Consider the following 9,460-nt stretch of genomic DNA (forward strand, 5'->3'; position numbering starts at 1 on the left):
AAGATTTAACATTAGAACCACCTGTGTAATACTGTGTAGCTGACCTACCATAGATGAACACAAGACTTTGACAGTGAATTCTTTCAGGAGGTTGGAGCGTTCATGGATTGTTGTCAGCAGTTTGTGCCGTTAACACAAGGGACACTTCACAGTCACAGTAACAATAAATGCCAGAACCATAGACTGCATATAAAACATGAATGTAGCTTTGGCGTTTGGAAAGTGAAGCCAGTAATTCAGCTTTCAGTATTCCTGATGGCCATGAGGAGGGAACTCATTTGGTTTCGAAAATAATTCTTCTTCTATGGAAGTCTGGAAAACAAAGACTTTGATCCACAACCTCAGGAAACACTTTCCTGATGAATTCGTGGCCAGAGTCACTAGTTTCAAGTCTTATTTAATACAATGTGACTTTCATTGTATAAATTATGTTCTCCTTTGTGTAACTGACAACTTGCAAGCCTTTGAGCGTGTGCCTCAATTAAATAGTGAAATCCACACTCACTTGTCATATCCCAGATTCAACATGTCTAGACTGTCATGGCAAAAGTGCACAGCTTGAGGCTTCATAACAAGTTTTTGCAAACTAATGGATGGACTCACAACAGTGACAGTCTGTGGCATAATGTTGCTTTCTAAAGATATGACCGGTGTTTTGTTTTGGCTTTTTTTATATATATATTTTCTCATTTCTCATTTTTTCTGAATTACAATATATGAGATTATTTTCTTGTTCATCCCATAAGAGCGCTCAGTTTCATAACAAGAAACCGAGGGTTCTTCATGTCTGGTTCAGACATGAAATTAACCAAAACATTGGTCCAACTCATGCATTTGCTGTCATGGTCTGGGTAGTTTTCCACAGCATCAGCTCCTCCCCCCTGGGTGGAGTCTTTGTTGTTCCTCACCTGATGGCAATCATACCGGCAGTATTTATGACCTGCGCACACAACTAGTCTTCGCCAGATTATCTGCCAACTTTAGTCAGTTCTCGGCCTCACGTCTGTTCCTTGGTGAATCATCGTGTGTACTTACCTTATTTCTGTTTTCTCGTCAGCATCTGGAACCCACCTACCAAGCTCTCCTGGATTCCAGTTTTCAGCTGCCGGTAACCTCTCCCTTTTCCAACGGCCAGTCTCTCCTGCCTGCCTCCCTGCATTGCACGCTGTACCCACCTGGGTCTTTGTCTCCTGCCCCCCCCTCTCCTCCAAGCAACCTCCACCTGCAAGCACGTAAGGCAGCTCAGTGTAATTATTCTTAGATGCACTCACAGCTCGCTGTTGGATTCCCCTGACTGCTCTCTCCTCTGTTTCAGTGCCCTGGCCAGCCACAGTTTCCCCTGCCCTGTCCCTGCACCCAGTCGTCCCTGTAATCTAGTCGTAGTTCCGTTATGGTCATAGTTTCTCTTACCTCAGACATCTAGTTTACGTTCCTTATTACTAGTCTGAGTTTTCTGTTGATTTCCAAACATTGAGAATAAAAGACCTTTTGTTACACCGCACCTCTCGCCTCCGGTTTTGAAACTGCACTTGAGTCCATCCCATTTCCACGGGCCACTGTGCCATGACATTTGCCACAACAAAGAAGGCAGATGTTGTAAATTCTCCTCAGCATCAACTCCACATGCCATCGTCCCTATTCTTCATCTCATTACTTGGCATATATAATCTCTGGTTGTACTGTGGCTTTTTGGGGCAGGGAGACAGAGTGAACTATAAAGGGTTTTATACAAGCTGAGGAGTGGAGTTAAACTGGAAGGCAGTCTGCATGTTTGTATGGAAACAATTCTTTCACGAGTTGCAATTCTGTTTGAGTCCAGATGTAAAAAGCCACAGGGAGAGAAAGATGCATATCAGTCTTGACACCTAAATCCAGGATGATGCTGCACTTGAAGTGCTATCCTAACCTCACCGAAAAGACTACATTTAGCAAAGTATTCTCTGTGCATTTCTTTTCCTAAGCAATAATGATTCTGAACAAGCAGGATAGAAATTCTTCCAGTTATATTAAAGGATCCACATACTTTTTTGGGGAAGAAAAGTGAGTTAGGTAACTTTAAACTTTGCATATTTGTTGGTGTAAGACAGGCTGGTCTGAGTATTTCAGAAACTGTTGATCTGCTAGGATTTTCCCACACAACCATCTCTGGGGATTAAAAAGAGGAACATATGCAGTGAGCAGCAGTCCTTTGAGTAAAAATGCCTTGTTGATGTCAGAGGAGAATGGCGAGACTGCTTCAAGATAATAGGAAAGCAGAAATAACTCAAATAACCACTCATATCAACCAAGGTGTGTAGAAAGACATCTCTGAATAACACATTGAATCCTGTAGCAGATGGTCTACAACAGCAGACTACATCAGGTCCCACTCCTGTCAACTAAGACAGCACAGACTCACCAAAATTGGAAATTAGAAGACTGGAAAAACAATATGAGCAACATTCAGAAGGTAGGGTCAGAATTTTGCATAAAAAACACGAAAGTGTGTCTCCGTCATGCCTCGTTCAGGCAGTTTTGCTATACTATTGGCTGTAAATTACTTCAGGTGAATGGAATGTCTCTAAATGCTCATCTCAGCCAAAAAGCTAAGGATTTTTTTTAAAACTGTGAATCATGCAAAACCGCTCTGGTAAAATGCAGGAATTGTTTTAAAAAGGGAAATGAGCATAATAAGTTCCCTTTGACAATATTTTGTCACAAATTATTATGATCCTACTTTAAGTCTAATCTCTGTACTCAAGTAATTACACTAAGTCATGCAAATGTTTTGTGTTTGTTCTTGACAAGGAAGCACGTTTTCTTTCTGGCTGCTTCTCTGTGGTCTGACCAGAAACTAACTCATCCTTATTCTAGAAAGTGAACCACAACATGTGGCAACAGAGCCCACAAACATGCGCTCATTCCTCTTGAGGGGAAACTAGCAACTGAAAAAAACAGAGATAGAAAGAGAGAAAGTCCCAGTGTTCCTCTCCACATCCATTTGTCTTTGGACTACATTCCTACTCCTCTTCCTCAAATGAAATGGTTATCCCTGCAAACAATGAGAAGACTGAGCTGCAGGAGCATCTGCAGCATGTGAAGTGGGACATGAAACAAAAATTGGCTCACAAGGTCGAGGTCAACTTCAGCATCAGCACATTCTTTGAGCCAAGGCGTTGGAGAGAAAGCAGGCGCGAACTGAAAATGGCCCTAGTCTCTTCCTAACATGCTTTTATTTCCCACATACTTCGTGATCAGCAGGCCTCAGTATGTTATCAGGTAATACTGAGACAAACAGCTGCTTACGTGCTGAAATGTGGATGTATTATTTGAGTAAAGCATTACACATGAATCAGAAGAACAATACATTTTGACCAATAGGCTAACAATTAAAGTAAACTCATCAGTATTAAAAATACAGCTGGAAAGGTGAACTGTTCCTACTTTAAGAGCAAGTGCAGGCAGATATGTTGCGAAATGTATTTACCATCATAATTAAATACAAAAAGAAAGAATGTGCAGAAAAAATCTGAACTCTAAACTCACACCTATGATATTAATTTAAAAATCATAGTTGACCTTTTCGAATTATTGTAACAAAAAAAGGAAAAAAGTCTTTTCTGTGGCTAAGTCCTCAATTTTCCTTTATTCCTTGTAATGTTGTCAGTCTCCATATGAGTCACGTTGACCATGTGCTGTGTGCTTCATGCTTTGCTCTGGAATGTCAGGTTTCGAATTGCATGTACCCGATATTGCCTTGCCATGCCATGCCAGAGATATAAGATTGTGTGTAACTGTAAAATAAAATGACTATTATTTATTTGCAATAAAATAACATAAACCACACACCAAAGTACACACAGGACTTTTTATTAGTAAGTTACAATGCAGACACATGCACTGCCAAGGACATTTAAAAAAAAAAAATAATACTATGACATTTCATCATGTTTCAGTTAAACAAGTTAAGAATCAAGCAGTTAAGTAAGAAAAGATTTTTTCTGTTTATAACAATTAGAACATGTATGATTGAACACAGAAGAAACGTGCACTTTACTGCACTGCAACATAGAAAATTATCCTAAGTGTAGAAAAACATATCATTTTCATTTGACAAACACTTGATGATACAAATGTGTTTGCAGTGACTGACTCACCCGAGTTTCTTCCAGAAGCCACAGGTTAACAGGTTAAAGGATATTTATTGTGTCACACAGCATGTTCTTTGGAAACTGGTTCAGCGCAGCGGTTTGAGAAAATATCACAGGCTGTCTGAGCGAGCAGGGTTTCCTTCATGTCATACCCATACTCCAGAGGCAAGTGCGGTGTTGGTGGTGCATCACGGTGTAGTGTGATGTACCGGGTTGTCAAAACCGGCTGCTGACATGACAGAACACTGCCCTCCTGCACCAGCCCAAAGGCACTTTCCACAAGGGGCTTGTCAGGTCAGGGATCTGGTAATGGACCCACAATGCCTCTGTAGAATCCACTCCTAAAGAAAACATCAATGACAATAATGTAAGGAAGAAGGTTATTATACTGAACAACAACTAAACTAAAAAGTGTGAAACAGTGGTGCATAAGTTAGAGACTGGGATGTATATATGTACATGACTGAGTTAGCCGTCTTCAGAAAGTGTAATGTTGTATGTAAATTAATACCTATTCTGACACATGCATGTATGAACAAATAGCAACATGCATTTGTAACACAGGAAACCAAATTTTACAAATCTAATTACCGTACTCCAGTCTGGGCCATCCTATTTGGTACCGGCTTAGTGAAGATCATAGAGTTGATAGGTCCTGGCTTCACACCCTAACAGAAGACACATTTACTATGGATGGTGTTGCTGTTCATATGTAAACATGGTCTAATTCAAAAACTTTAACCTTATTTAAATTACCACTGTCCGTGGCTTGTGCCATTGCTGTTCAGATTCGGTGCAGCTATGCACAGGGGGACAACCGGCACTCTGAGTTGTGAGTAGTGTGCTGTTTGGAAGAGCAGTGCCACTGTGTGATTGCACATAACAGCACCTGCCACACAGGAGCACTGGCTATGTGTCAGTACCACCGGCGATGAATCCAGAAGCTTAATCTAAGAAGAAAGAACTAAAATTAAAAATGTAACATCATCTTCATGGAAGAGCCGAACAGGAACATAGTTCAGTGTTATGGTTACTGACCCCTACAGGCTTACCCTCCTGAATGCTTAGTGTTTCCTTCTCTCCCTATTAAAACAATTTAACCATCCTTGATAACTGTAATAACTTAGATTGTGTATATTTGCAGTATTAACTTGGTGTAAATTTGTTTCTGATCACCCAAACACATCTGACTAGTCAAATTAGGTGTGATAAAGCAGGGGGACAAGGAAAACATTCAAGTTGATGGGCCTTCAGGAATGAACTTAACTAATGCTTAAATGAACTGAACCCCACTGAACAGGGATTAACAACTTTACACAGCTTCCTGCCTACACTTAGTCTGTGTGGTGCCTCACTCTTCCTCATTGACCTGTAGCACAGGGCTCTCACACCGACTTCCCCTGTCAACCTGTGTTTTTTGGACACTGAATAAAGATACAAGAACCATTAGCATTATTTCTGTACTACTCATGTCAACACATCTTAAACATATATACTTTACACGTAGCAAGAGTAGCATTGGGTAGTTAACTACCTGCTTAGTTAGCCAACTACCTAACGCTATTATAAAAGTGTCTAACAACAAAAGTGACATTAGTTAAACCTCAACTATAAACACCGTTTAAGGAAACATGTAATGTAGAGAATTGACATCAAATGAAACACATAGCGGAGTAACGTAGTGTTTGCATTTCACGTTAGCTAACATTTCTTTGTCGGTTAATTTACGTTTTCTTACCTTCGTAGTTGTGTATATATGATGCAGCATATAACTTAAATCCTTTATCTAACATGCTGACGGGGGTTGTCGTCACTCTGTAAATCCGATGAACATCAGTGATGTTCAAATTTGGGCGCTCTTGTAGGCAACGAGTACAAACGCGGAGGTCGGATTATGAATGAGTGGGAGGAGTTGCGCCATTAGAACGAAGATTACATGACGCGTCAAAAGGCTGAGTGCTTTGAAGTTCGGTCGTGCTTTGAAGTGCGGCCGTTAGGTCACGCCTACTGAGGGCATAAATAGAAGTCAAAAACAGCATTAGTTTGTGTTAGTCTGTTCCCTCCAGATTTCACAACGCTTTCTTTCCAAACTCCATATGTTTCAGGTCTTGGACCTGTTCCTGGGCTCCTGCACTCTGATGTACATCTCACCCGCTTGTAATTATCCATCACAGCCGGCGTGGAAACCTGGAGGTTCCCTCCAGATTTCACAACGCTTTCTTTCCAATCTCCTTATGTTCCAGTTCTTGGACCTGTTCCTGGGCTCCTGCACTCTGATATCCATCTCACCCGCTTGTAAGCATCCATCACAGCAGGCGTGGAAACCTGGAGGTTCCCTCCAGATTTCACAACGCTTTCTTTCCAGTCTCCTTTTGTTTCAGGTCTTGGTTCTGTTCCTGGGCTCCTGCACTCTCATATCCATCTCACCCGCTTGTAAGCATCCATCACAGCAGGCGTGGAAACCTGGAGGTTCCCTCCAGATTTCACAACGCTTTCTTTCCACTCTCCTTGTGTTTCAGGTCTTGGATTTGTTCCTGGGCTCCTGCACTCTGATATCCATCTCACCCGCTTGTAAGCATCCATCACAGCAGGCGTGGAAACCTGTAGTTTGCCTCCAGACTTCACAACGCTTTCTTTCCACTCTCCTTATGTTTCATGTCTTGGACCTGTTCCTGGGCTCCTGCACTCTGATATCCATCTCACCCGCTTGTAAGCATCCATCACAGCTGGCGTGGAAACCTGGAGGTTCCCTCCAGATTTCACAGCGCTTTCTTTCCAATCTCCTTATGTTTCAGGTCTTGGACCTGTTCCTGGGCTCCTGCACTCTGATATCCATCTCACCCGCTTGTAAGCATCCATCACAGCGGCGTGGAAACCTGGAGGTTCCCTCCAGATTTCACAACGCTTTCTTTCCAATCTCCTTGTGTTTCAGGTCTTGGACCTATTCCTGGGCTCCTGCACTCTGATATCCATCTCACCCGCTTGTAAGCATCCATCACAGCAGGCGTGAACACGTGGAGGTTCCCTCCAGATTTCACAACGCTTTTTTCCAACTCCTTGTTTCAGGTCTTGGACCTGTTCCTGGGCTCCTGCACTCTGATATCCATCTCACCCGCTTGTAAGCATCCATCACAGCAGGCGTGGAAACCTGGAGGTTCCCTCCAGATTTCACAACGCTTTCTTTCCATCTCCTTTGTTTCAGGTCTTGGATCTGTTCCTGGGCTCCTGCACTCTGATATCCATCTCACCCGCTTGTAAGCATCCATCACAGCAGGCGTGGAAACCTGAGTTCCCTCCAGATTTCACAACGCTTTCTTTCCAATCTCCTTGTGTTTCAGGTCTTGGATCTGTTCCTGGGCTCCTGCACTCTGATATCCATCTCACCCGCTTGTAAGCATCCATCACAGCAGGCGTGGAAACCTGGAGGTTCCCTCCAGATTTCACAAGCTTTCTTTCCATCTCCTTGTGTTTCAGGTCTTGATCTGTTCCTGGGCTCCTGCACTCTGATATCCATCTCACCCGCTGTAAGCATCCATCACAGCAGGCGTGGAAACCTGGAGGTTCCCTCCAGATTTCACAACGCTTTCTTTCCATCTCCTTGTGTTTCAGGTCTTGGATCTGTTCCTGGGCTCCTGCACTCTGATATCCATCTCACCCGCTTGTAAGCATCCATCACAGCAGGCGTGGAAACCTGGAGGTTCCCTCCAGATTTCACAACGCTTTCTTTCCATCTCCTTATGTTTCAGGTCTTGGACCTGTTCCTGGGCTCCTGCACTCTGATATCCATCTCACCGCTTGTAAGCATCCATCACAGCAGGCGTGGAAACCTGGAGGTTCCCTCCAGATTTCACAACGCTTTCTTTCCAAACTCCATATGTTTCAGGTCTTGGATCTGTTCCTGGGCTCCTGCACTCTGATATCCATCTCACCCGCTTGTAAGCATCCATCACAGCAGGCGTGGAAACCTGGAGGTTCCCTCCAGATTTCACAACGCTTTCTTTCCAAACTCCATATGTTTCAGGTCTTGGACCTGTTCCTGGGCTCCTGCACTCTGATATCCATCTCACCCGCTTGTAAGCATCCATCACAGCAGGCGTGGAAACCTGGAGGTTCCCTCCAGATTTCACAACGCTTTCTTTCCAATCTCCTTTGTTTCAGGTCTTGGATCTGTTCCTGGGCTCCTGCACCTGATATCCATCTCACCCGCTTGTAAGCATCCATCACAGCAGGCGTGGAAACCTGGAGGTTCCCTCCAGATTTCACAACGCTTTCTTTCCACTCTCCTTATGTTTCAGGTCTTGGATCTGTTCCTGGGCTCCTGCACTCTGATATCCATCTCACCCGCTTGTAAGCATCCATCACAGCAGGCGTGGAAACCTGGAGGTTCCCTCCAGATTTCACAACGCTTTCTTTCCATCTCCTTTGTTTCAGGTCTTGGACTGTTCCTGGGCTCCTGCACTCTGATATCCATCTCACCCGCTTGTAAGCATCCATCACAGCAGGCGTGGAAACCTGGAGGTTCCCTCCAGATTTCACAACGCTTTCTTTCCAATCTCCTTATGTTTCAGGTCTTGGACTGTTCCTGGGCTCCTGCACTCTGATATCCATCTCACCCGCTTGTAAGCATCCATCACAGCAGGCGTGGAAACCTGGAGGTTCCCTCCAGATTTCACAACGCTTTCTTTCCAATCTCCTTGTGTTTCAGGTCTTGGACCTGTTCCTGGGCTCCTGCACTCTGATATCCATCTCACCCGCTTGTAAGCATCCATCACAGCGGCGTGGAAACCTGGAGGTTCCCTCCAGATTTCACAACGCTTTCTTTCCAATCTCCATATGTTTCAGGTCTTGGACCTGTTCCTGGGCTCCTGCACTCTGATATCCATCTCACCCGCTTGTAAGCATCCATCACAGCAGGCGTGGAAACCTGGAGGTTCCCTCCAGATTTCACAACGCTTTCTTTCCAATCTCCTTTGTTTCAGGTCTTGGATCTGTTCCTGGGCTCCTGCACTCTGATATCCATCTCACCCGCTTGTAAGCATCCATCACAGCAGGCGTGAAACCTGGAGGTTCCCTCCAGATTTCACAACGCTTTCTTTCCAATCTCCTTGTGTTTCAGGTCTTGGATCTGTTCCTGGGCTCCTGCACCTGATATCCATCTCACCCGCTTGTAAGCATCCATCACAGCAGGCGTGGAAACCTGAGGTTCCTCCAGATTTCACAACGCTTTCTTTCCACTCTCCTTGTGTTTCAGGTCTTGGATCTGTTCCTGGGCTCCTGCACTCTGATATCCATCTCACCCGCTTGTAAGCATCCATCACAGCAGGCGTGGA

The 9,460-nt window shown here is 44.1% G+C and overlaps 1 long non-coding RNA gene across 3 annotated transcripts; it reads right to left on the minus strand.

Annotated features, from left to right (window-relative positions):
- Window positions 1–3,833: 3,833 nt before the first annotated feature.
- Window positions 3,834–6,012, minus strand: LOC102077614 (uncharacterized). Of its 3 annotated transcripts, XR_002059508.1 has the most exons (5): window positions 5,869–6,006; window positions 5,463–5,554; window positions 4,887–5,080; window positions 4,722–4,798; window positions 3,834–4,471 (listed from the first exon to the last, which is right to left on the minus strand). It is a non-coding gene; the product is annotated as an uncharacterized LOC102077614 (long non-coding RNA). The 3 variants fall into 3 exon arrangements; XR_002059507.1 differs by having other exon boundaries at window positions 4,887–5,554; window positions 5,869–6,012; XR_002059509.2 differs by lacking the exon at window positions 5,463–5,554 and having other exon boundaries at window positions 5,869–6,007.
- Window positions 6,013–9,460: the final 3,448 nt, after the last annotated feature.

The sequence above is a fragment of the Oreochromis niloticus genome, unplaced genomic scaffold (assembly GCF_001858045.2).
Source record: "Oreochromis niloticus isolate F11D_XX unplaced genomic scaffold, O_niloticus_UMD_NMBU tig00008717_pilon, whole genome shotgun sequence".
NCBI lineage: Eukaryota > Metazoa > Chordata > Actinopteri > Cichliformes > Cichlidae > Oreochromis > Oreochromis niloticus.